The following is a 23,240-nucleotide window of genomic DNA, read 5'->3' as shown; positions in this document are numbered from 1 at the left end:
ACGAGTCCGCACAAGCTCTCTTGGGATTTGCCTCTGGGAGCGTGGAGGGGGGGGGTTGTTACTGGGGGCGGGGCGTTGCAGCAATACCTGGTGGTAGTCCTCGATTTAGAGCCATCATGGAGTCCAAAGTTTTCTCTTGCTAAGTGAAACAGTCATTAAGTGAGGTTTTGCCCCACCATTCCATTTCATTCCACTCTCACTCGATTCCATTCCATTCCTTATTTCTTTTCTATTCTATTCATTATTTCTTTTGTTATTCTTCTTCCATTCCATTCTATTCCTTGTGTGTCTAATCCCACTTGGCCAATAAATAATAGCTTTATTGTAGAATATTATTGTTGAATAGTAGAATAGTTCTATTCCATTCCATTCCATTCCTTGTGTGTCCAATCACACTTGGCCAATAAAGAATTCTTTTCCATTCCATTCCTTGTGTGTCCACTGACACTTGGCCAATAAAGAATTCTATTCTATTCCATTCCATTCCATTCTATTCCTTGTGTGTCCAATCTCACTTGGCCAATAAAGAATTCCATTCTATTCTATTCTATTCCTTATGACCTTTCTTGCCACAGTTGTCTTAAAGTTGCCAAGGTTAGAGACCCCTGACCTAGGGGGCAGCACTAGCCAACCTGGGCTGAACTCACCAAGCAAGGTGGAACATGAATAATACCTGGGTGGGAGATCATCACCTTTTAAACCATCCCATAATCCTTTGAGGGGTGGAGTCTGGGCAACTGAATGCAGCTAGCAGAGCTTTTTAAAGGCCGGATGCCCTTCCTGTCGCCAATGCGGAATTTTGTTCAGCAGATATATTCTCAGTGTGTACAGAGAGAGAAATACCTGAAGATGCTACTAGGAAATGTACTAGGAAACTGGGGGGGAAACAGGCGAAAAACAGCCCATTTTTCACAAAAAGTGAATCATTTTTGCCATCCCCCAGCACCCCAAGAGCTCCCTGTAGGCTTCTCAAACCCTTTGCCCACCCAATTTTTGCGGAAAAATGGGCGAAAAACAGCCCTGTCTTTGCCTTCTAATTATCCCATCTAGCATGACTGGAGGAGGAATTCTGGGAGTTGAAGTCCACTGGTCTTAAAGCTGTCAAGTTTGAAGACTAGGGGTTAGGGGTGCGAGGGTCTTCAAACTTGGCAAGTTTAAGACTTGTGGACTTCAACTCCCATTCCTGAACTAACATGACTGGAGGAAGAATTCTGGGAGTTGAAGTCCACAAGTCTTAAAGCTGTCAAGTTTGAATTTTGTAAAAAGTATACACTGGTATTTTATTAAATAATATATGACTACACCATTTGGTTCAGAGTACTTTTTTCCTTGTTTTCCACCTCTAAAATCTAGGTGCGTCTTATACTGCAGTCTTATACTTTGAAAAATATGGTATGTGGAATTCAGACATTTCCTTCCTGTAACTTGAAAGTACGGCTTTACATCCCATACCCTGCAATTTTAAACAAGCCTGCATGACATTCTTTTCATTATTTGGAGAGCTGTCATATCAAGGGTTTGAAGATGTTATCCTACTGTTTTCAGGGCACATTTTCTCAAGGCTAAATAAGGGCAATTCCTTTGTCACCCTTAATTAACATTACTATCAGCTCAGATCAGTTCACTGCAGGAAATCAACCTTTCACTGAAAGTTATGAATTGCAACCTACTGTGCTGGTTCAATGCGCATTAGTAGATGAATGTTTATTATATACAGTGCATAGAAATGATGGTGAACCTTTTTGGCACCAAGTGCCCAAACCGGAACCCATGTGTATGTGCGCATGCTGTAGTGTCGGAAACCTGAAGATCATCTAGGCAGCACGCACATGCCTGGGTTTTGGGCTGATTTTAGGCATTTTGGGGGGCATTTTCAGGCCGTTTATGGGCTGTTTTCTGGTGCTCTGGCACCATGAAGACCAGCTCACTGCAAACATGTGCATGCCAGAAACCAGAAGAGCAGCTGGCGACAGTGCATGTGTCCACAGAAAGTGCTCTGCATGCCACCTCTGGCATGCGTGTCATAGGTTTGCCATTATGGGTATATAACAATAGCACTTAGACTTATATTGGATTGGATTGGATTGGATTGGATTTGTATGCTGTCCCTCTCCGTAGACTCGGGGCGGCTAACAACAGTAGTAAACAGCATATGACAATCCAATATAAACAGTTAAAAACCCCTATTGTAAAACCAAACATACATACAGACATACCATGCATAAAATTGTAAAGGCCTAGGGAGAAAGATTATCTCAATTCCCCCATGCCTGGCGGCAGAGGTGGGTTTTAAGAAGCTTACAAAAGGCAAGGAGGGTGGGAGCAATTCTAATCTCTGGGGGGAGTTGGTTCCAGAGGGTCGGGGCTGCCACAGAGAAGGCTCTTTTCCTGGGCCAGAGAGAGAAATATACCACTTCACAGTGCTTTACAGCCCTCGGTTTACAGAATCAGCATCAGTATTGGGTTCCTATCGGTACGGAACACACTGTAGCTCCAATAGGGAAAATGGAGCAGTGCGCGCAGCACTGAGTTCCTGGTGTGCACACCTGTGTTTCAGCGAGATTTTGCTTCTGCACATGCACAGAAGCAAAAAAATTGCCCAAATCTCTTGTGCGTGTGGGTTTCCTTGCAAGATTTTGTTTCCTGCTCATGCGCAGAAGCAAAATCACACTCGGACGCATGCAGGTGCTTGCCGGGGGGCATGGAGCTCTGCAGAAAGTGCACAGGTAGCAGCGGTAAGTGGAATCCGCCCTGGTCAGCATATTGCCGCCACCAATCTGGGTCTTTATTGTACCAACCTGGGAAGGATGGGTCAACTTTGAGCCGGTGAGAATCGAACTGCCGAACTGCTGGCAGACAGTAATCTGGAGAATTAGCCTGCAGTACTGCATTCTAACCACTTGTGCCACCACAGTTTTTGATAGTTGATTGCTTGCTATGATTGTCACGAACAGTTTTAAAAGCAATAATAACTGCAGATAATCCTCGACTTACAACAATTTGTATAGTGACCATTCAAAATTACAACACCAGTGGAAAAAGACACGTATGACCCTTTTCACACTTATAATACATTCTGCATCCCAATGGCCACGTGATCAAAATCCAGACGTTTTGCAAACTGGCTCCCTTAGCAGTAGAAATCTTGGGGTTCAATTAGAGTCATAAGTCAAGGACTACTTGTAAATTTGGTAGGGCTGCATATTCACCATCATAGGAGAGAAAGAAGGATGAGATTTATTACATTTAAGTGGACGAATGATGTGTGAATGTTTTTTAGACACCTGCAGAAAAGGAAATAATGTGAATTATCTTTCTGGATCAAAACCCTGGATTTCACCAATAAAAGCCCAGATATTTCACTATCCGCTCTTAAGAGATTTTTCTGCCCTGATTTTCCTGTGCAAAATAAGGGGCAGGGGGTTGCTTGCAGTTGGAAAAAAAGGAAACATGGTCTCTTCCATCATGGCCCCAAAACAAGGTTTGTTTGCATAACCTTTCTGCTCTTATTTTTGTTGCGACCATTTCGATGCCGGATTTTGAACAGTTGGGCTACAGTATTTTTTCTTGCACTGAATGAACCTCCTGTGGCTTTTTAAAAATTTTTGCCACTCAGTTAGACGCCGCCTAGGGCCCTTGAATAACTTTGCTGCCCTCCTGAGAAACAAAGGGCCGATTCTTTTATTGTCCCATTGAGTAAGAACCACTGCGATGTCAGCAAAAGTTTCTGGGGTGAATTGGATGGTTGCGGGAAACGTTGGACTGACACTAAGGCGAGTTCAAGCCGTTTCACCCTCCAGCTGCTTCGGTCTTGGCACGGGGCTGCGGGAGATGGTATTGACATGATGTCACGACTTCCAAGGGCCGTTTTTCGTGTAACCCAAGGTGCCTCGGCCTCCTTTTGCAAAGGAGCGTTGAAGCACAGCAACCAAGCTCATTCAATTAGGAATGACTTCCTGGAGGGTTTTCAACGCCACATTTAAACGCCTGCTTTGAATAGCTTGCTAAAGCTTGGGAATTTAAAAAGCAGGCCCTATGGGTTTTTTAATGCCAGTTTCTCACCAGGCCAGAAAACTTTTTTTCACCTGACTAAATCTTTCGTTCTGCTAAAACAAAAACCAAAAAACCCAAAACTTAATTTCTGTCTTAACACAGCCACCTGCAGAAAATAGATAGATAGATAGATAGATAGATAGATAGATAGATAGATAGATAGATAGATAGATAGATGAAAAGAAAGAAAGATAGATAGACAGACAGACAGACAGACAGACAGACAGACAGACAGACAGACAGATGCAAAATATTACACGGGGCAAAACCCAAACTCATAACAATCTACATAGATAGATAGATAGATAGATAGATAGATAGATAGATAGATAGATAGATAGATAGATAGATAGATAGATAAATAGACAGACAGACAGACAGACAGACAGACAGATGAAAAGAAAGAAAGAAAGAAAGATAGATAGATAGATAGATAGATAGATAGATAGATAGATAGATAGATAGATAGATAGATAGATAGATAGATAGATAGATAGATGCAAAATATTACACGGGGCAAAACCCAAACTCAGAACAATCTACATAGATAGATAGATAGATGATAGATAGATAGATAGATAGATAGATAGATAGATAGATAGATAGACAGACAGACAGACAGACAGACAGACAGACAGACAGACAGACAGACAGACAGACAGATGGAAAGAAAGAGAGAGAGAGAGAGAGAGAGAGAGAGATAGAGAAATAGAGAGAGAGAGAGAGAGAGAGAGAGAGAGAGAGAGGTGTGTGTGTGTAACACATATATTGTGATTTCGTGTTTTTTCCCACGTAATATTTTGAGTGTCACTCAAAATATTACAGAGGGGAAAACCCGAACTCACAACAATCTACATACAATCTTCAATCTATCTACGATCTACACACATATACCCGTGAAAATCTACAAACACATATATACAGTACTGTGTATATATAGATGAAGGTCTTGGCCTATTCGTGTTTCTTCCCGTGTAGAATCCCGAATATGCCAAGACTTTCATACCTGTACCCGTGAAAATCTACGAATATATATATATATACAGTATATACACTGCTCCAAAAAATAAAAAGAATACTTCAACAACACAATATAACTCCAAGTCAATCAAACTTCTGTGAAATCAAACTGTCCACTTAGGAAGCAGCGCTGATAGACAATCAATTTCACCTGCTGTTGTGCACATTCAACTTTGTACAGAACAAAGTATTCAATGAGAATATTTCATTCATTCAGATCTAGGATGTGTTCTTTGAGTGTTCCCTTTATTTTTTTGAGCAATATATATATGTATGCATGTAAAATATTTTGCTGATAATGAAAAGGAAGGGAGACTGCTATAGATCTATTTTGGGCTTATTTGCCTTCATCAGGTAGCCAAACCCTTACTGGGATTTGAACCTGGAGCCTGTGCCTTGTATATACCAGTACATATTCAGGTTCCTTCCCGTGTAGGTTTCAGAGATTCCTGCTAGGAATCTCTGAAACTTACACAGGAAGAAACCCCAATATCCCAAGACCTACCTACCTGTACCTATGAAAATCTACAAATATATTTTAAAATGGAGCTTGCAGGCTACTTGATTGTTTTGCAATGTGTGTTCTGAGTCTGGTTTCAGTTTCTATGGCTGGGATACGTTTGAGGGCTGGTTTCCAGAATCAAGTAGCCTGCAAGCTCCAACTACTCAGGATACCACGCCTAATCTACAACCATTAACTAATCAGCATACCTCAGCTACATCAACGACCCCAGGTGTTACCCCACTGACTCACCAGGAAGTTTCTACACAGCAGGCAATTGCTGAGCCATCAAACCACACCCAGCCACCAGTATTTATAGAAGGAAGGCAGCTCAGGTCTCGCAGTGTTCGCCTGAGAACAAGGACAGAAACACCAGCCTGAAGATGACGAGTGGGACCTCGTCGAAACGTCGCCAGAAATTTCCAAATCCTACACGGGAAGAAACCCGAATATACCAAGACCGTCATATATATATATATATATATGTATATGTATATGTATATGTATATGTATATGTATATGTATATGTATATGTATATGTATATGTATATGTATATGTATATGTATATGTATATGTACCGTATTTTTCGCTCCATAAGACGCAGTTTTTTTCCTCCCAAAGTAGGAAGAAAAATCAGCCTCGTCTTATGGAGCGAAGATGCAGGCAGGGTGGGGGGGGGGAGGCTGCGAACTCCGAAGCGCCATCCCGCCGGCTGGCTGGCTAGCTGCTGCCTGGCCCCCTCCCTCCCGGAGGAGGGTCTCCCTCCTCACCACCAGCGGCGCTCCCCACGCCAGCCAGCCAGCCAAGCCCCGCGCCCGCCGGAACCGGCTCCTCGCTCTCCCCCCGCCGCCCGCCGCGTTTGCAGGAGGTGGGGAGGGTCGGGCGGCCCGCCAAGGCCAGGAGGGACGCCGCTGCCCCCCCTTCCTTCTCTCCGCCCGCCGCTGTGCCGAGAGGAAATGCCGGCAAAGGCTTTTGTCAGCGGAGGCCGGCGAAGGCGATATTCAATGTCGGGGGCGCACGGGCGGCTGGCGCGTTCCCTATCTCCCTGCTAGCCCACTCGGAATATTCAAAATAAGAAAAGCCTTTGCCGGCGAAGGTTTTTCTTATTTTGAATATTCCGAGTGGGCTAGCAGGGAGATAGGGAACGCGCCAGCCGCCCGTGCGCCCCCGACATTGAATATCGCCTTTGCCGCCGGCCCCGCCTCTCCTACAACCCCTTGCTGAGAGCTCTCGGCAAAGGTGAGGCGGGCAGGGCGTGCGCGCGTCACCGCTAAGAAGAACGGAGAACGAGAGTGAGTGAGAGCAACAGACAGCAAGATAGTGAGAAAGAGAGAGGGAGAGAAAGGGGGGGAGAGAGAGAAAGAGAGAGGGGGAGAGAGAGGGAGAGGGAGAAAGAGAGTGGGAGAGGGGGGAGAGCTAGCAAGAGAGGGAGAGAGAGAAAGAGAGAGGGAAAGGGGGGAGAGAAAGAGAGAGGGAGAGGGGGAGAGATAGCAAGAGAGGGAGAGAGAGAAAGAGAGAGGGAAAGGGGGAGAGAGGGGGGAGAGAAAGAGAGGGAGGGAGAGAGAGGAGATAAAGGAAGAGGAGAGAGAGAAAGGAAGAGAAAGAAAGAAAGAGGGATAGAAAGAGAGAGAGTGAGAGATGCTCAGTGAGCCTTTCTTTGAAGTTGCCTTTCTTTCTTTCTTTCTTTCTTTCTTTCTTTCTTTTTCTCTCTTGCTCTCTTGCTCTTTCATTCTTTTTTCTTTCTCTTGCTTTCTTTCTTTCTCTTGCTTTCTCTCCTTCCTTCCCTTCTTCCATTTCTTTCATTCCCCCTCTCTATTTTTATTTCTCTTTCATTTTCTTTCTCTCTTTCTTGCTTTCTTTCTTGCTCTTTTTCTTTCTCTCTTTTACCTTCCCTTCCTCTATTTCTTCTTTTCTTTCTCCTTCCTACCTTCTTCCCTCCCTCCCTCCCTTCAGTCCTTCCTCTCTTACTCTCCCCTTTCATAAGTTTCCTTGCTTCCTTCCTCTGTTCCTGTTCCTTCCCTCTTTCTTTCTTTCCTTCTTTCTTTCTTTCTTTCTTTCCTTCCTTCCTTTCCTCCCTCCATTTCTTGCTTTCCTTTTCCTTCCTCCCTTCTTTCCTCCCTCACTCCCTTCTTTCACTCCTTCCTCTCTTCCTCTCCCCTTTTTGGCTCAAAATATTTTTTTTTCTATTTTCCTCCTCTAAAATCTAGGTGCGTCTTATCAGCAGGTGCGTCTTATAGAGCGAAAAATACGGTATATGTATATGTATATGTATGTATGTATGTATGTATGTGTATATATATATAAATATATATATATATGTCACATGTTTTTGCTGAATTTGAAATATATATGGCATAAGTTAACAGATATAAGTATAAACATGATTACAAGTGCAGAAAATGGATACAATTTAATGAGGGATATTAGGACAGGGATGGTAGGCACAGTGGTGCGCATATGCACGCCCCTTACAGACCTCTTAGGAATGCGGTGAGGTCAGGTGGGGATTGCTATTTACCGCCACTACCAGTGCAATGTGCGCTCAGCTTTGAGTTGCCAGCATGCACACACGAGTGTCCCAGTGAGATTTTCCTTCTGTGCATGCACAGGACGCCAAATCTCGCAAGAGGACGCATGCATGCAGAACATTTTGGTGGTTTTTTCCACCACCACGCATGCTACCATGCGTTCCTGTAGCACCGGCGAAGAGGAACCCCTGCCTGCTAGTGGGGTGTAACAGAAAATAATTGAGAAACCTTGGGTTAGACCATGGGTAGGCAAAGTTGGCTCTTCTATGATATGTGGACTTCGACTCCCAGAATTCCTGAGCTAGCATGATTCACTCAGGGATTCTGGGAGTTGAAGTCCACAAGTCATAGAAGAGCCAACTTTGCCTACCTCTGGGTTAGACCAATGTTTCTCAATCTTGGTGTGTAGACTTCAACTGCCTTTAAGACATGTGGACTTCAACTCCCAGAATTCCCCAGCCAGTCTTGCCTCTGGGGAATTCTGGGACTTGTAGTCCACACGCGTTAAGGTGGCCAAGGTTGCCTGAGCCTATAGAAAGAACGAAGGCGGGTTTGTATTTGTTCCTCTGGTTAATTTAGCCTGCTGGCAAAACACAAGCACAACAAAAGCTGGAGTCTGGAAGAAAGCTGCCAATCTAATAATTGCCAATCCAAACAGATTTGCACACTTGCACAAACAGAACACCGTTCTGCTCTTTGTCTCAGACAAAATGCATTAAGCCACCTGTGACAGTATCCATTCCTGCCATGCGCTTGCCTGCTGCCTGGCAGTTCTATGCAATGCAAGATACAGTACATACTAAACTCCCATAGTCTCTATTACATGGCTTGTCAATTACAATTAATTAAGGCTGGACGTGGAAAAAAAAACAGGAAATTGATTAATTAATAATGGGTGAGAATGCTAATGGGGTACAAAAGATATTCCTTTTTTTTTTTTACAAAAATAATTTTATTGAATTATAAATTTAAAAAATAATACCAAAAAAGCAACAATAAACGCAACAAATACATAGAAACATAGAAGACTGACGGCAGAAAAAGACCTCACGATCCATCTAGTCTGCCTTTATACTACTTTTTGTATTTTATCTTAGGATAGATATATGTTTATCCCAGGCATGTTTAAATTCAGTTACTGTGGATTCACCAACCACGTCTGCTGGAAGTTTGTTCCAAGGATCTACTACTCTTTCAGTAAAATAATATTTCCTCATGTTGCTTTTGATCTTTCCCCCAACTAACTTCAGATTGTGTCCCCTTGTTCTTGTGTTCACTTTCCTATTAAAAACACTTCCCTCCTGAACCTTATTTAACCCTTTAACATATTTAAATGTTTCGATCATGTCCCCCCTTTTCCTTCTGTCCTCCAGATTATACAGATTGAGTTCATGAAGTCTTTCCTGATACGTTTTATGCTTAAGACCTTCCACCATTCTTGTAGCCCGTCTTTAGACCCGTTCAATTTTGTCAATATCTTTTTGTAGGTGAGGTCTCCACATGGCTTCAAGGGCTTGCCTGCCTTTTAAACCCTGCTAAGGAGGACCACACCCAAGCCCAGCTGTTCCTAATTCAGTGCTGATAATACTTCTTTAATTGCTCCTTTCTTTGATCTGAATGTCTCTGTCGCATGTCAATGACGGCTTGTGCTTCATCACCTAATGACTCCAAGCTACTGGCTGGGGAGAGGCCCCCCCGGGGCTCTCATGCTGTTCTCCTTCATCCCATTCCTGACTTTCCTCTCCCCCGTCCGACTGTTCAGCCCCCTCCTCTTCGCTGTCATCCTCCTCCGGGCATGGAGCCAGCGGAGACACAGCCGGTCCCTGAGCAGCCTCAGGCTGAACCACAACAGTTTGTATACTTTTATATTTAGTCGATTATTATACTCTCATGTTGTATTTTCCTCATTTCCAACCATTCATAAAATACATTCCAAATTTTATAATATTCCAAATCTTCTCTGTCATTCAATTTCATTGTTAGCATAACTGCTTTTGCACATTCCATAATAAAAAGATATTCCATTGGTACTGGGCACCATCTTGCCTATTCCAGAATATTCCAATGGCAGCAGGTTTCTATTTTTATTTATCTTTATTTGTTTCCCACCTTTATTATTTTCACAAATAATATACATATCCCACACATCTTCCTCCTCCTATTTTCCCCAACAACAATAATCCTGTGAGGTAGATTGGACAGAGAGAGAGAGTATTAATTCAAAAACATCCAGCCACCATTCATGCATAAGGTGGGACTAGAACTCGCTGTCTCCTGGTTGTTGTATCTTGAAATGGCTACCTTGTATTTCCTGTAAATAGTTTGTTCCGTCTTCCAGCGCTGTCTGAGCCGAAGCAGGAAGTCGCTCCTGATTGGCTCAGACGCGGCTGGCTCTTGCTTTGGCGGGAGCCGCAAATGTATAAAAGAAGCGGCTTTTCCAAGCAGAGCCAGTCGGTACTCGCTGAATTGTCACTTTGCCTTGCTGAGCTGTCACTTGTTCTCTGAGCTGAATAAAAGTACCGATTTGTTTGAACCCTGTCTCTGGGTCTACTTCACTGGCGACGAACGGACGGAAGAAACATCGCGTGCAACATGAGCAAAGTCCAGATCGGCCAGGCTCCGGAACTCTTCGACCCCGAAAAAACGTCCTGGGACGAATACATGGCCACCTTCGAGATCTTCCTCGAGGCGGCAGGGATACAGGACGCCGAAGCCGATCGCAGACGGGCTATCTTTCTGAATTACTGCGGCCCAGAAATCCGTGGCCTTGCCCAGACTCTCACCGACCCACAGCCAGCAAGAACCGTAGCTTGGGACGTCCTACAAGAAAAGCTAGCGAGCCATTTCAAACCGACCAAACCAGCCATGGTTTTTCGGCATCAGTTTTCCATGATGGCTCAGAAGGAAACTGAATCAATCAACCAGGTTACAACGCGACTTCGGATGGTACTTGCTCAATGCAAGTTTAAAGACCCGGAAGCTCGCCTCACCGATGCCTTGGTTTTCGGCATGAGAAGCGCCACAGTGAGAAACAAACTCCTCACCGAAGAAGAGCCGACTCTACAGACCGTGATTAAACTAGCGCAAACCGCAGAAGCCGCCGACGCAGCAGCTAGAGAATTAAAAGAACACAGAAGGCGAGAACTCATCGCCAAGATTGACTCCGCGTCTCCCCGCGCCGTGGAATCAGACGACCTCAGCCAACCAGCTCACAACGGGGACAACTGTTTCCTGGTACAAGACCAGCCGAGACACCACAGAGCTACTCACCCAGCCCCCTGCGCGGGCTGCCGGGGGAACCACCAGCGCCATCGATGCCCCTTCAGAGACGCCACATGCCGCCGCTGCAACCGTCGAGGCCACATCGCCATCGCATGCAGAGCAACAGCACCAGAGGAGACATTTGCCACACCGCAGCACCAACGACCACAAAACCAGACGCCCCAACCGCGAGAAAATCGACCGTTCCGCTATTCGGGTCAAAGGAACTACTCAACCGCTAACCGCGACTACTCTAGAGGTAACACTCAATTTTCCGTGAATAACACAGCAACAAAAAAAGGGGCCAAAATTGTTATCTCACTGTTACTAAATAACCAACCATGCTCGATGGAGCTTGATACTGGGTCTAGGTATACCATTATGCCTTGGGAGAAGTTTAAACTGTATATGCCTAATCTGTCTAAATCTGATCTAAAACAAACCTCTTTAGTGATCAGAGATTTTCAAGGGGGGGTAATCTCGGTCCTGGGAACAGCAAATGTACCTATTGTATTCAAGAATGTCAAATGTACCCTACCCATGCTTATTGTAACGGGGGCTAAACACTCTCTCTTGGGGTTGGCTTGGATGGAACCTTTGGGGATTGAAATTTCGGGTGTGTGTAATGTAAACTGTGATAATATGCCTAACTTTGTGCAAGAGTTCCCCGAAGTGTTCAGCCCCACTTTAGGATCGTATAAGGGGCCCCCTATATCATTTTCTATTGACCCCAAGGTCCCACCAGTCAGGCTAAAACCTCGCAGGGTCCCCCTTCCGCTTCTCCCCAAACTAGACCTGCAGCTTGATAAACTTATAAGCCAAGGTATTTTGGTCCCTGTGGAACAAGGGCCATGGGAAACTCCCATAGTTACGCCTCTGAAGCCAGATGGTTCTTTAAGGGTTTGCGCTGACTATAAATCTACCCTTAATAAGGCCCTCCAACATCACCCCTACCCCATCCCGGTGGTACAACAACTCCTACACTCCCTGGGGGAAGGGAAAAGGTTTGCAAAGATCGACCTCGCGCAGGCTTACCAGCAGCTTCCAGTCGATGAACAAACAGCAAACGCACAAACAATCGTAACGCACAGGGGGGCTTTCAAATGCACGAGATTACAGTTTGGGGTGAGCATAGCCCCAGGGATATTTCAGAGCATTATGGAACGCCTATTGTCAGGGGTTAATGGGGCCATTCCATATTTTGATGACATCTTAATTGCAGGGGAAAACCAGGAACAAGTAAACAAAAGAATAAGGGAAGTACTTAGGAGGTTACAAGACAAAGGCTTAAGAATCAAGCCTGACAAATGTGTCTGGGGAACCAACAGTATAGAATTCCTAGGATATAAAGTAGACAAAGAAGGTATCCACCCCACAACAGAGAAGCTGAGAGCCATTAGGGAAGCCCCAGAGCCACGAGATAAGAATGAGCTGCAGGCATTTTTAGGCCTCCTTAATTTTTATTCCGTTTTTTTAAAGCAGAAGGCAACAGTAGCAGAGCCTCTACATCGTTTACTCCAGAAGGAAACCCGCTGGACCTGGGGGGAAACTGAACGTGAAGCTTTTTTCCAAATAAAGCAATTACTAACTTCTAAAAGTGTGGTAGTCCAATATAGTGCTTCACTACCCATTAGACTTACGTGCGACGCTTCACCGTACGGCATAGGAGGAGTCCTAGCTCACGTTCTGCCTAATAAGGCAGAGGCCCCAATAGCATTTTTTTCAAGAACCATGACCAGCACAGAGAGGAATTATAGCCAGTTAGACAAAGAGGCTCTAGCTTTAGTGGCAGGGGTAAAGAAATTTCACAATTACATTTTTGGAAGAAGTTTTGAATTAGTCACTGACCACAAGCCTTTACTAGGTCTGCTAGCCCCCAACAAGCCCACTCCACCTTTTATGTCTCCAAGACTGATCAGATGGGCTCTTTTCCTCTCAGGGTACCAGTATGATCTCACCCACAAGGGGGGGAAAGAAATCAATCACGCAGACGGCCTCAGCAGGTGCCCCATAACAGACTTAGTGGAGGACCCTGCTCCTTCCACAGATGTACTAATGATAGAACTCGAGGATAACCCACTAACCACGGCCAAAGAGGTAGCTGCACACACGCAGCAAGATCAAATCCTTAAACAAGTGGTAAACTGTGTACTTAAGGGATGGCAAAATGATTCTGTGAAACCTGAATTGTGTGATTTCAAAACCAAAAGACTTGAATTATCTTATGTAAAGGGTTGTCTGCTGTGGGGAGATAGAGTGATCATCCCCAAAAGCCTAAGGGAAAAGGTACTTAAAATGTTACATGTGGGCCATCTTGGGATTGTCAGGATGAAGAGCCTAGCAAGAGGGCATTTATGGTGGCCAGGTCTGGATGCTGATATTGAGAGCTGGGTATCAAAGTGTGACCCATGCCAAGAGTCACGGCCTAATCCCCCCAAAACAACTCCGGCTGAGTGGGAGCAGCCTGCTGGGCCTTGGTCAAGAATCCACATTGACTTTGCTGGTCCAGTGGGGTCCCAGTATTTCTTAATAGTGGTTGATGCGTTCTCCAAATGGGTGGAAATAATAGCAATGAACAACATAACCACAAGTGCCACCATCAAGGTATTGAGTAGACTGTTTGCCACCCATGGTTGCCCAGATATCTTAGTGTCTGACAATGGGCCACAGCTAACAGCCAGGCAATTCGAATTGCTCCTAGATGGCCTAGGGGTCAGGCATGCCCTCATCTCGCCTTACTCGCCTTGGGCTAATGGATTGGCAGAACGTTACGTTCGTGTGGCAAAGGAGGCATTGCGCAGGTCAGGCCCTGGGGATGTACAACAAAACTTGGACCAATTCTTACTCACCCAACACATCACCCCTAACTCGCACACACATGTAAGCCCTGCAGAGCTATTAATGGGAAGGAAACTAAGGTCACCACTAGATAGGTTGAACCCAAGATTCTGTATTAATAATAACCAAATGTGTGTAAAACCTGAAAGAGAAATGTATTTGGGACAAAATGTATATGTAAAAAGTTTTGATGGAAATGTAAACTGGATGAAAGGAATTGTTGTTAAGCAAAATGCACCAAAGACTTATATAGTAAAACTAGAGGATGGTCGTTTGTGGAAACGACACATAGACCACATTCGTAAGCGAACAGAAAATCAATTGCCACAATCCGCTGACATGGACTCTCCCCCGTCAACAGACTTTTACACATTGCCCGAATTAAGAGACACGCAAAGGAACTTATCGGGCCAGGGAGAGCCATCCAGCGACGCCGAGCCATCCTCCTCCTCCGAAGCCTTCGTTGGGCCCGCCAGGCCAAGTCCGCCGCACCGGGAGAACAGCGGCGAGCCATCCTCCACAGTCAGTGTCGAAGGAGAAATTGAACTGCGCAGGTCAGAGCGAGCTTCAAGGAGACCCCACCGATTGGACGATTTTGTCACGTGGCTTTCGTGATGGATGTGTCCAACTATGAGGGGAGGGGTGTTGTATCTTGAAATGGCTACCTTGTATTTCCTGTAAATAGTTTGTTCCGTCTTCCAGCGCTGTCTGAGCCGAAGCAGGAAGTCGCTCCTGATTGGCTCAGACGCGGCTGGCTCTTGCTTTGGCGGGAGCCGCAAATGTATAAAAGAAGCGGCTTTTCCAAGCAGAGCCAGTCGGTACTCGCTGAATTGTCACTTTGCCTTGCTGAGCTGTCACTTGTTCTCTGAGCTGAATAAAAGTACCGATTTGTTTGAACACTGTCTCTGGGTCTACTTCACTGGTGATTGGCCCAAAGTCATCCAACCAGCATTCATGCATAAGGCGGGACTAGAAATCACAATCTCCTGGTGATTGGCCCAAAGTCATCCAACCAGCATTCATGCATAAAGCAGGACTAGAACTCACAATCTCCTGGTGATTGGCCCAAAGCCACCCAGCCAACTTTCATGCCTGAGAAGGAACGAGAACTCACTCTCTCCTAGTTCCAAAGTCATCCAGCCAATTTTCATGCATAAGGTGGGACTAGAACTCGCTGTCTCCTGGTGATTGGCCCAAAGTCATCCAACCAGCACTCATGCATATGGCTACAACATCCTTCCTGTTGATGACTACTTCAGCTTCAACCACAACAATATACGAGCACACAACAGATGCAAACTCAAAGTAAACCACTCCAAACTTGACTGTAGAAAATATAACTTCAGCAACTAAATAGTTAAAGCCTGGAACTCACTGTCTGAATTTTACCAACTTTACCCTTAGACTATCCACTGTTGACCTCATCCAATCCCTAAGAGGTCAGTAAGCAGAGTGCATAAGTGCACCAGCGTGGCTACCATCCCTGTCCTAATGTTTCCCTCTTATTAGTACCCATCTCATGTATATAAGCAGCGCAAAATTAATGTATACTACAAATGCATACTTGACAAAATAAAAAAAATAAAATAATTAAAAATAAACATTTGTCTCTTCATCAGTTCTCATGAGGACACTATTATAACAACATTCAAGATGCTGAAAAAAGAACTGGGTTTTATTTTTATTTTTTGCTCCAACTTTGGAAGGGAGGATAAAACAGGAATAGCATTGAATGCAAAAGCAAAATATAGAAATCCCTCTAGACCAACTCAACCAAATTTTTTTTTTAAAAAAATGGCCCAAGGGCATGAGATTCATTTGTTTCAAAAGAATTTGAATAATTCCAGTAAAAACTGAAAAGAACCAAGGGAGGGGGGAAGCATGGAGCTTTTTGCATCCCAAATGCAAATCTTTTGACCTTGGGAAACATGCTTTCAGTTCTATGGAGGAAAAACTATCCAAGAAATTCCCCACTACTTCCCACAAAAATGCAGGGAAATTGTCAACATGATAATATCATGCATCAACTTGATGGTGTTGTTGATCCTTCCTATGTTATCATTCCGGCCAACTTTAAAAATAAAATAAAATAAAACCATTTAAAATATGAAGAATTTGCCCAGGATCTTTGGAGACGAAGAGAGAGAAAAAATTAATATTGTTTTCTCTAAATACCAAGTTGCTTACAATTGCATCTGTAATCTCACCCATCTGAAGGCAGAAACATCTGTCTGGTTAGGGAAAGTTACTGGAAGCATGTGAATCAATTATGCTTAGTACATCATGGAAGTTAATCCATAATGCCCTGGTAAGACCACACTTGGAATATGGTATCTAGTTTACATCGCATTACATTTCCAGAAAGCCATTAAGACCTGACTTTTCCAGCAGGCCTGGAATTAGGCTGATTGCAAGAACAGTGGTACCTCTACTGAAGAACTTAATTCGTTCCGTAACCAGGTTCTTAAGTAGAAACGTTCTTAAGTAGAAGCAATTTTTCCCATATGAATCAATGTAAAGGCAAATAATGCATGCAAAACCATTAGGAAAGAAATAAAAGCTCGGAATTTGGGTGGGAGGAGGAGGAAGAAGAGGAGGAGGACAGTCGCTGCCAAAGGAAGAAGGTGAGGTGAGGGGAATCAAAAAAATCCAAAACTTTAAGGATACCCAGTTATACATCCCCACCCCATGTCCAGTCAATGAAGCAGTGGAAGTGATGTGCCGGTGCCTGGAGGCTGTTGGGGCCTGGATGGGTGTCAACAAACTCAAACTCAACCCAGACAAGAGGAATTGGCTGTGGGTCTTGCCTCCCAAGGACAATTCCATCTGTCCGTCCACCACCCTACTGGCCTCCTCAGAGAGGGTTCGCAACTTGGGCGTCCTCCTCGATCCACAGCTGACATTGGAACATCATCTTTCAGCTGTGGCGAGGAGGGCGTTTGCCCAGGTTCGCCTGGTGCACCAGTTGCGGCCCTATTTGGACAGGGAGTCACTGCTCACAGTCGCTCATGCCCTCATCACCTCAAGGTTCGACTACTGCAACGCTCTCTACATGGGGCTACCTTTGAAAAGTGTTCGGAAACTTCAGATCGTGCAGAACGGGGCCGCGAGAGCCATCGTGGGGCTTCCCAGATTCGCCCACGTTTCTACAACACTCTGTGGCCTGCATTGGCTGCCAATCAGTTTCCGGTCACAATTCAAAGTGTTGGTTATGACCTTTAAAGCCCTACATGGCATTGGACCAGAGTACCTCCAGAACTGCCTGCTACCGCACGAATCCTAGCGACCGATAAGGTCCCACAGAGTCGGCCTTCTCCGGGTCCCATCGACTAAACAATGTTGTTCGGTGGGCCCCAGGGGAAGAGCCTTCTCTATGGCGGCCCCCGCCTTCTGGAATCAACTCCCCCCGGAGATTAGAACTTCCCCCACCCTCCTTGTCTTTCATAAACTACTCAAGACCCACCTATACCGCCAGGCATGGGGGAGTTGAGACACCTTTCCCCCAGGTTTTTTATATTTTATGTTTGGCATGTATGTATTGTTTGGTTTTTAAATACGATAGGGTTTTATATGCTTCTTTTTATTATTAGATTTGTTTCGCTATAATATTGTTTTTTATTACTGTTGTGAGCCGCCCCGAGTCTTCGGAGAGGGGCGGCATACAAATCTAATAAATTGAATTGAATTGAATTGAATTTTTTTTTTTAAAAAAAGAGGGTACCACTGTTCTGATTGTTTCCTGATGGCTTCTTTGACCCTTATGACAATCATTAAGTGTTGTACCTCGTGATTCTTGACAAATGTATATTTTCTTTTTTGTATCCTGAGAGCATAGGCACCAAAGACAAATTCCTTGTGTGTCCAATCACATTTGGCCAATAAAGAATTCTATTCTATTTTATACACCGGGAGAATGTCCCAAATATCTTTGTTTTTTGTTTTAAATAAAATGCAGAAGCTGGGTAAAGAAACAGGGTTTGTCTCATGTGCCCAAAATATACAGGCTCCAATTGCCAGGGAACTGGGAGGGAAGTTCAGGTATAAGTGATGAAAAGATAAATCTGAAAGAATAAAACTTTTAGCTAGAAGTGTTTTGGGTTTTTTTAATTTTTCACTTTGTGGGCTTAGCTTAATCTTGTGTCTATGTAAAACCTAGGAGTTTCAAGTTTTAAAGTTGCCTCTAATTTATAAGCAAAGTACCGTCATCTTATAATTTATCTCTCATAGCAACATAGGTTTGTTTGTTTCTTTGTGTTGTGGTTTGCTCTGGCCCAGCTCCTGCCCCAAGAAATGTGGAGGTGGATGTGGAGGGGAACATCCACATGCCACAGGCCTGTTTTGCTCCCGATGGAATCTGCCGACGAAGCCTCCTCTGACCAAGGAAGTGTGAGTGACAGGGAAGAGGGGAGTTTGGCAGACAGCCCAGGAGGAGATCAATCATCTGTATCATCTTTGGATTCTGAACAAGAATTAATGACACATAAATGCTTGCGTAGAGTGATGCATAGGAGACAACAACTGAAGGATTATTACAAGAGAAAATGAGGCCACCTATGGTTGGGTGGGGCTGCTGTAATTAGTGCTACAGATAAAAATGCAGCTTGGTGTTTTAGCCTCATGGCAGTTTATCTGATTCATTGTTTTGTCAAGATCATGGTTTTTGTGCTGTTCAAGATTGTGTGTGGACTCTCTGGATGTTAGAATTGGACTCAATTTCCCAGTTATTGGGTGAGCAATTGGACTGCATTTAACCTGTGCCTTGTGTGCACCAGAAAATCCCTTTGACATTTAAAAAGGGAGCTGTTTCTGTTTTTCTGTTTATAAAAACGTTTGGGTTTTCCTTTAATTGTGTGGTGTGTGTCTTCCTAGACTAATTACCCTGTAATTACGGGCGGTTGAAACACGCCGGCAGAACAGTTCGTTTGTTTGTTTGATTTTTTTAATGCCGCCCTTCTCTTAGACTCAGGCTGGTTCACAACATGTTAGCAATAGCACTTTTTAACAGAGCCAGCATATTGCCCACACAATCTGGGTCCTCATTTTACCCACCTCGGAAGGAGGGAAGGCTGAGTCAACCTTGAGCCGGTGGTGAGATTTGAACCGCTGACCTGCTGACAGTTTAAGGCTCGATTGTGGTCGTAAGCCGAGGACTAGCTGTACTTTCTTTGCACTTTGGCTTTATGAGCTCCCATTCCTTCAACCGAGCTTTGTCGAAACGTATGCCAAAATCCCACTAAATTAACTCGCTGAGAAAACCCCTTTTTAAGCTGATGGCTTTCCCAATGAAAACGGATCTTGCAAACTTGGCCAATTGGCTACGGCTTTTATCTCCAAGTTTCTCAGGGATTTCAGGCAAATATTTGCCATTCCAAATTTCCCACTCACGTTCATACAGAAGTGGGAGAGAACAGCCCAAAAACAGCAGCTGAATGCAGACATCAAGGAATATAAAACTGCATCTGGCAAGGTTTTCTCTGCTTTGTTCATTAACCACACCAGCTACGGTGGCAGGTGGAGAAAGTTTGATGGCTGTCACATCATCAAAAGCGCGAGGCATCTACAAAAGCCATGAAACAGTTTGAAACACTTTGAAACAGTTCAAAAAATAACTAACATGCAATAAAACTGGCTGGAGAAAAAAGAATCCGAAGGAAGAACAAAGGAAGAAATTGCCCTGGGAATTTAGCATGCAGGAAATTGCAATTATAAGAACCACTTAATTTAGGGTAGGAGCAACTCTGACTTTAACTGCAGATACAGTACCCTGCCTCAAGTGACAATTTATTTATTTATTTTATTTATTTATTGGATTTGTATGCCGCCCCTCTCCATGGACTCGGGGCGGCTAACAACAATAATAAAAACAGCATGTAACAATCCAATACTAAAACAACTAAAAAACCCTTAGTATAAAAACCAAACATACGGTACATACAAACATACCATGCATAAATTGTAAGGCCTAGGGGTAAAGGATATCTCAATTCCCCCATGCCTGACGGTAGAGGTGGGTTTTAAGGAGCTTACGAAAGGCGAGGAGGGTAGGGGCAATTCTAATCTCTGGGGGGAGTTGGTTCCAGAGGACCGAGGCCGCCACAAAGAAGGCTCTTCCCCTGGGTCCCGCCAAACGACATTGTTTAGTTGATGGGACTTGGAGAAGGCCTACTCTGTGGGACCTAACTGGTCACTGGGATTCGTGCGGCAGAAGACAATTAAAATATAAGTAGAGGCAGTCCTTGACTTACAACAGCTCATTTAGTGACTGTTTCAAAGTTATAACGGTGATGGAAAAAAGTCGTAAAATGAGGCAAAACTCACTCAATAAATTTTTCACTTTGCCACATATGTTTTGGGCTCAGTTCATAAGTTGTAAATTGAGGACTATCTGTACAAAGTTAAATTTCCAATCCCTGGCTGTCGTTCTCTACACCTGTTGTGTTTTCTCTGACTTTTCTTTAAAAGGCGATGCCAAGTACCGTGCTTGAAGTGGGATCTAGGCTATGTGGAATAATTTGAAACGGTAACGTTGCATGTGCTTTGGAAATTTAATTACATTTGATGCAGCCTAAAAGTGCTAAATTTGACTTTTTAAGGAGCTGCATCTGAAGTTGTTATTGTTGTTGTTGTTATTGTTATTAGCCCTAATTATTATTATTGTTAGCCCTAATCAGGGAATAAAATAATGTGCTGGCTAAGAATGCTAGTCAGATGAACACCTGGTAGACTCAGGGCGGTGCACAACATTGTAAATACAAACAATATAGGTGAAGAAATCTAATTATTTTTTTAAAAAAAGAAATATAGAAAGTTAGCAAAGATTCTAAAACCCCCATGTACAGTCATTCACATTCATTCAATTCAATCATTCATAACATCTCTTCGCTCACAGCCTCCATGCCCGCCGGCAGAGGTATGTCTTCAGAGCTTTATGAAAGACCTGGAGGGAGGGGGCGGTATGTCTCTCCGGAGGGAGTTTGTTCCAGAGGGCCGGAGCCGCCACAAATAAGGCCCTGCCAGAACAACATTGTCTGGCTGACAGGACCTGGAGAAGGCCAACTCTGTGGGACCTAACCATAGTTCCCTCTAAGCTGAGCAGTGAGCAATCGCTCACTTAAAAATCATCATCAACTCAGAGTTTTCCAAACCTGCCCAGAAGCCGAGAGGGAAAGAGTGAGAGGGAAGGAGAGAGAGAGGAAGAGAGGAAGAGAGAGAAACAGATAGAAAAAAGAGAGGAAGGAAAAGAGAAAGAAAAAGAATGGGAGTAAGGAAGAGAGAAAGAAAATCAAAATCTAGTTTGAAACTAGCTCAACTATTTAAGTGGCATTTTGATATTGATAGAGTTGCCCTATTATGAGCTCACTGTTATAGACACACAGTACAGTATTTTATTTTGAAATTCTCTGAGGCAAAACAGGGTGGGTTTTTTATTTGTTTGTTTGTTTATTTATTTATTATTTCTGTGCCGCCCAGTCCCGAAGGGACTGCCGCTCAGACACTATACTTTTCCGCCCACCCCCCAAAAAAATTAGAGGGAACACTGGACCTAACCGGTCCTGGGATGCATGATCTACATAGGTAGTCCTCGACTTAAAACCAACGATGAGCCTGCATTTTCTATTTATAAGCAAGATGGTTGTTAAGTGAATTTCTCCCCACAGTTGTGAAGTGAATCACTCTGGTTGTTCCCTTAGCAAAATGGTTGTTGAGTGAATCTGGATTCCCCCACTGACTTTGCTTGTCAGAAGGTCGCAGAAGGAGATCACGTGATTCTGGGGCCTTGCAATCGTCATAAAGAGGAACCCGTTGCTAAGCCTCTCAGTTTTAGATCATGTGACCATGGAGATGCGGCAACAGTCATAAGTGTGAAAATGGTATAAGTCACTTTTTTCAGTTGTATTTCGGAATGGTGACTAAACGAATGGTTGTAAATCAAGGATTACCTGTACATATTTCACCCACATTACATCTTACATTTTCAATCACAGCAATAATTATAATTATTCCCTGCAGCAATTTTCACATTCCCGCCCTTCTCTTTTCTTTTTTTACAGAAACAGATATAAGAAGAACATTGTCTTGTTCGGAGAAACACTATGTAGATACAGGTAGCGTACAAGTTAGGACTAGTGACTTAAGTAAAAATTCAGAGTTACAAGGAAGCTCGAAAAGGGTCTGAAGTTCGACATTCCAATATCCACAACCCTGTCCCTTTTGGTCACATACTGTATTTTTCGGAATATACGACGCACCCTTTTCCTCCTTAAGAGGCTGATAATTTGGGTGCATCTTATACTCTGGATGTAACTCCCCCTTCCCCAGCCTTAACTAGCTGCTAACGATCTTCCTAGCTCTTACCTTGCAGGATCTTTCATTGTTTCTCTCTGCAAAGAATGTTTTCCAAGCCTTAAGTCTTGGCAGGGTGTTTTTCATTGCTCTAACTTGCTCCAAATGTTTGTTTCCAGCACTAACCAGGTGCTAACAATGTTCCCAGCTCTTACCGGCTTGCAAGCTCTTTCATTGTTACTCCCTGCAAAGAATGTTTTCCAAACCTGTCTTTGTAGGGGGTGTTTTTCATTGCTCTAACTTGCTCCAAATGTTTGTTTCCAGCACTAACCAGATGCTAACAATGTTCCCAGCTCTTACCAGTTTGCAAGCTCTTTCATTGTTACTCCCTGAAAAGAATGTTTTCCAAACCTGTCTTTGTAGAGGTTTTTTTCCATTGCTTTACTTGCTCCAAATGTTTGTTTCCAGCCCTACCCAGGTGCTAACAATGTTCCCAGCTCTTACCGGCTTGCAAGCTCTTTCAATGTTACTCTCGGCGAAAAATGTTTCCCAAGCCCTAAGATTTTTCCAGGGTTTTTTTTCATTGCTCTACTTGCTCCGAATGTTTCTTTCCATGTGCTACTGATGTTCCCAGCTCTCACTGGCTTGCAAGCTCTTTCATTGTTACTCTCTCTGAATAAAGTTTTTTTAAGCCCTAATCAGGGGATAAAATAATGTGCTGGCTGAGGACGCTAACCAGATGAATACCTGGTAA

Source organism: Erythrolamprus reginae, chromosome 3, assembly GCF_031021105.1.
Source record: "Erythrolamprus reginae isolate rEryReg1 chromosome 3, rEryReg1.hap1, whole genome shotgun sequence".
Lineage (NCBI taxonomy): Eukaryota > Metazoa > Chordata > Lepidosauria > Squamata > Dipsadidae > Erythrolamprus > Erythrolamprus reginae.
The sequence above is the reverse complement of the archived record's forward strand: the minus strand, read 5'-3'. Positions refer to the sequence as shown.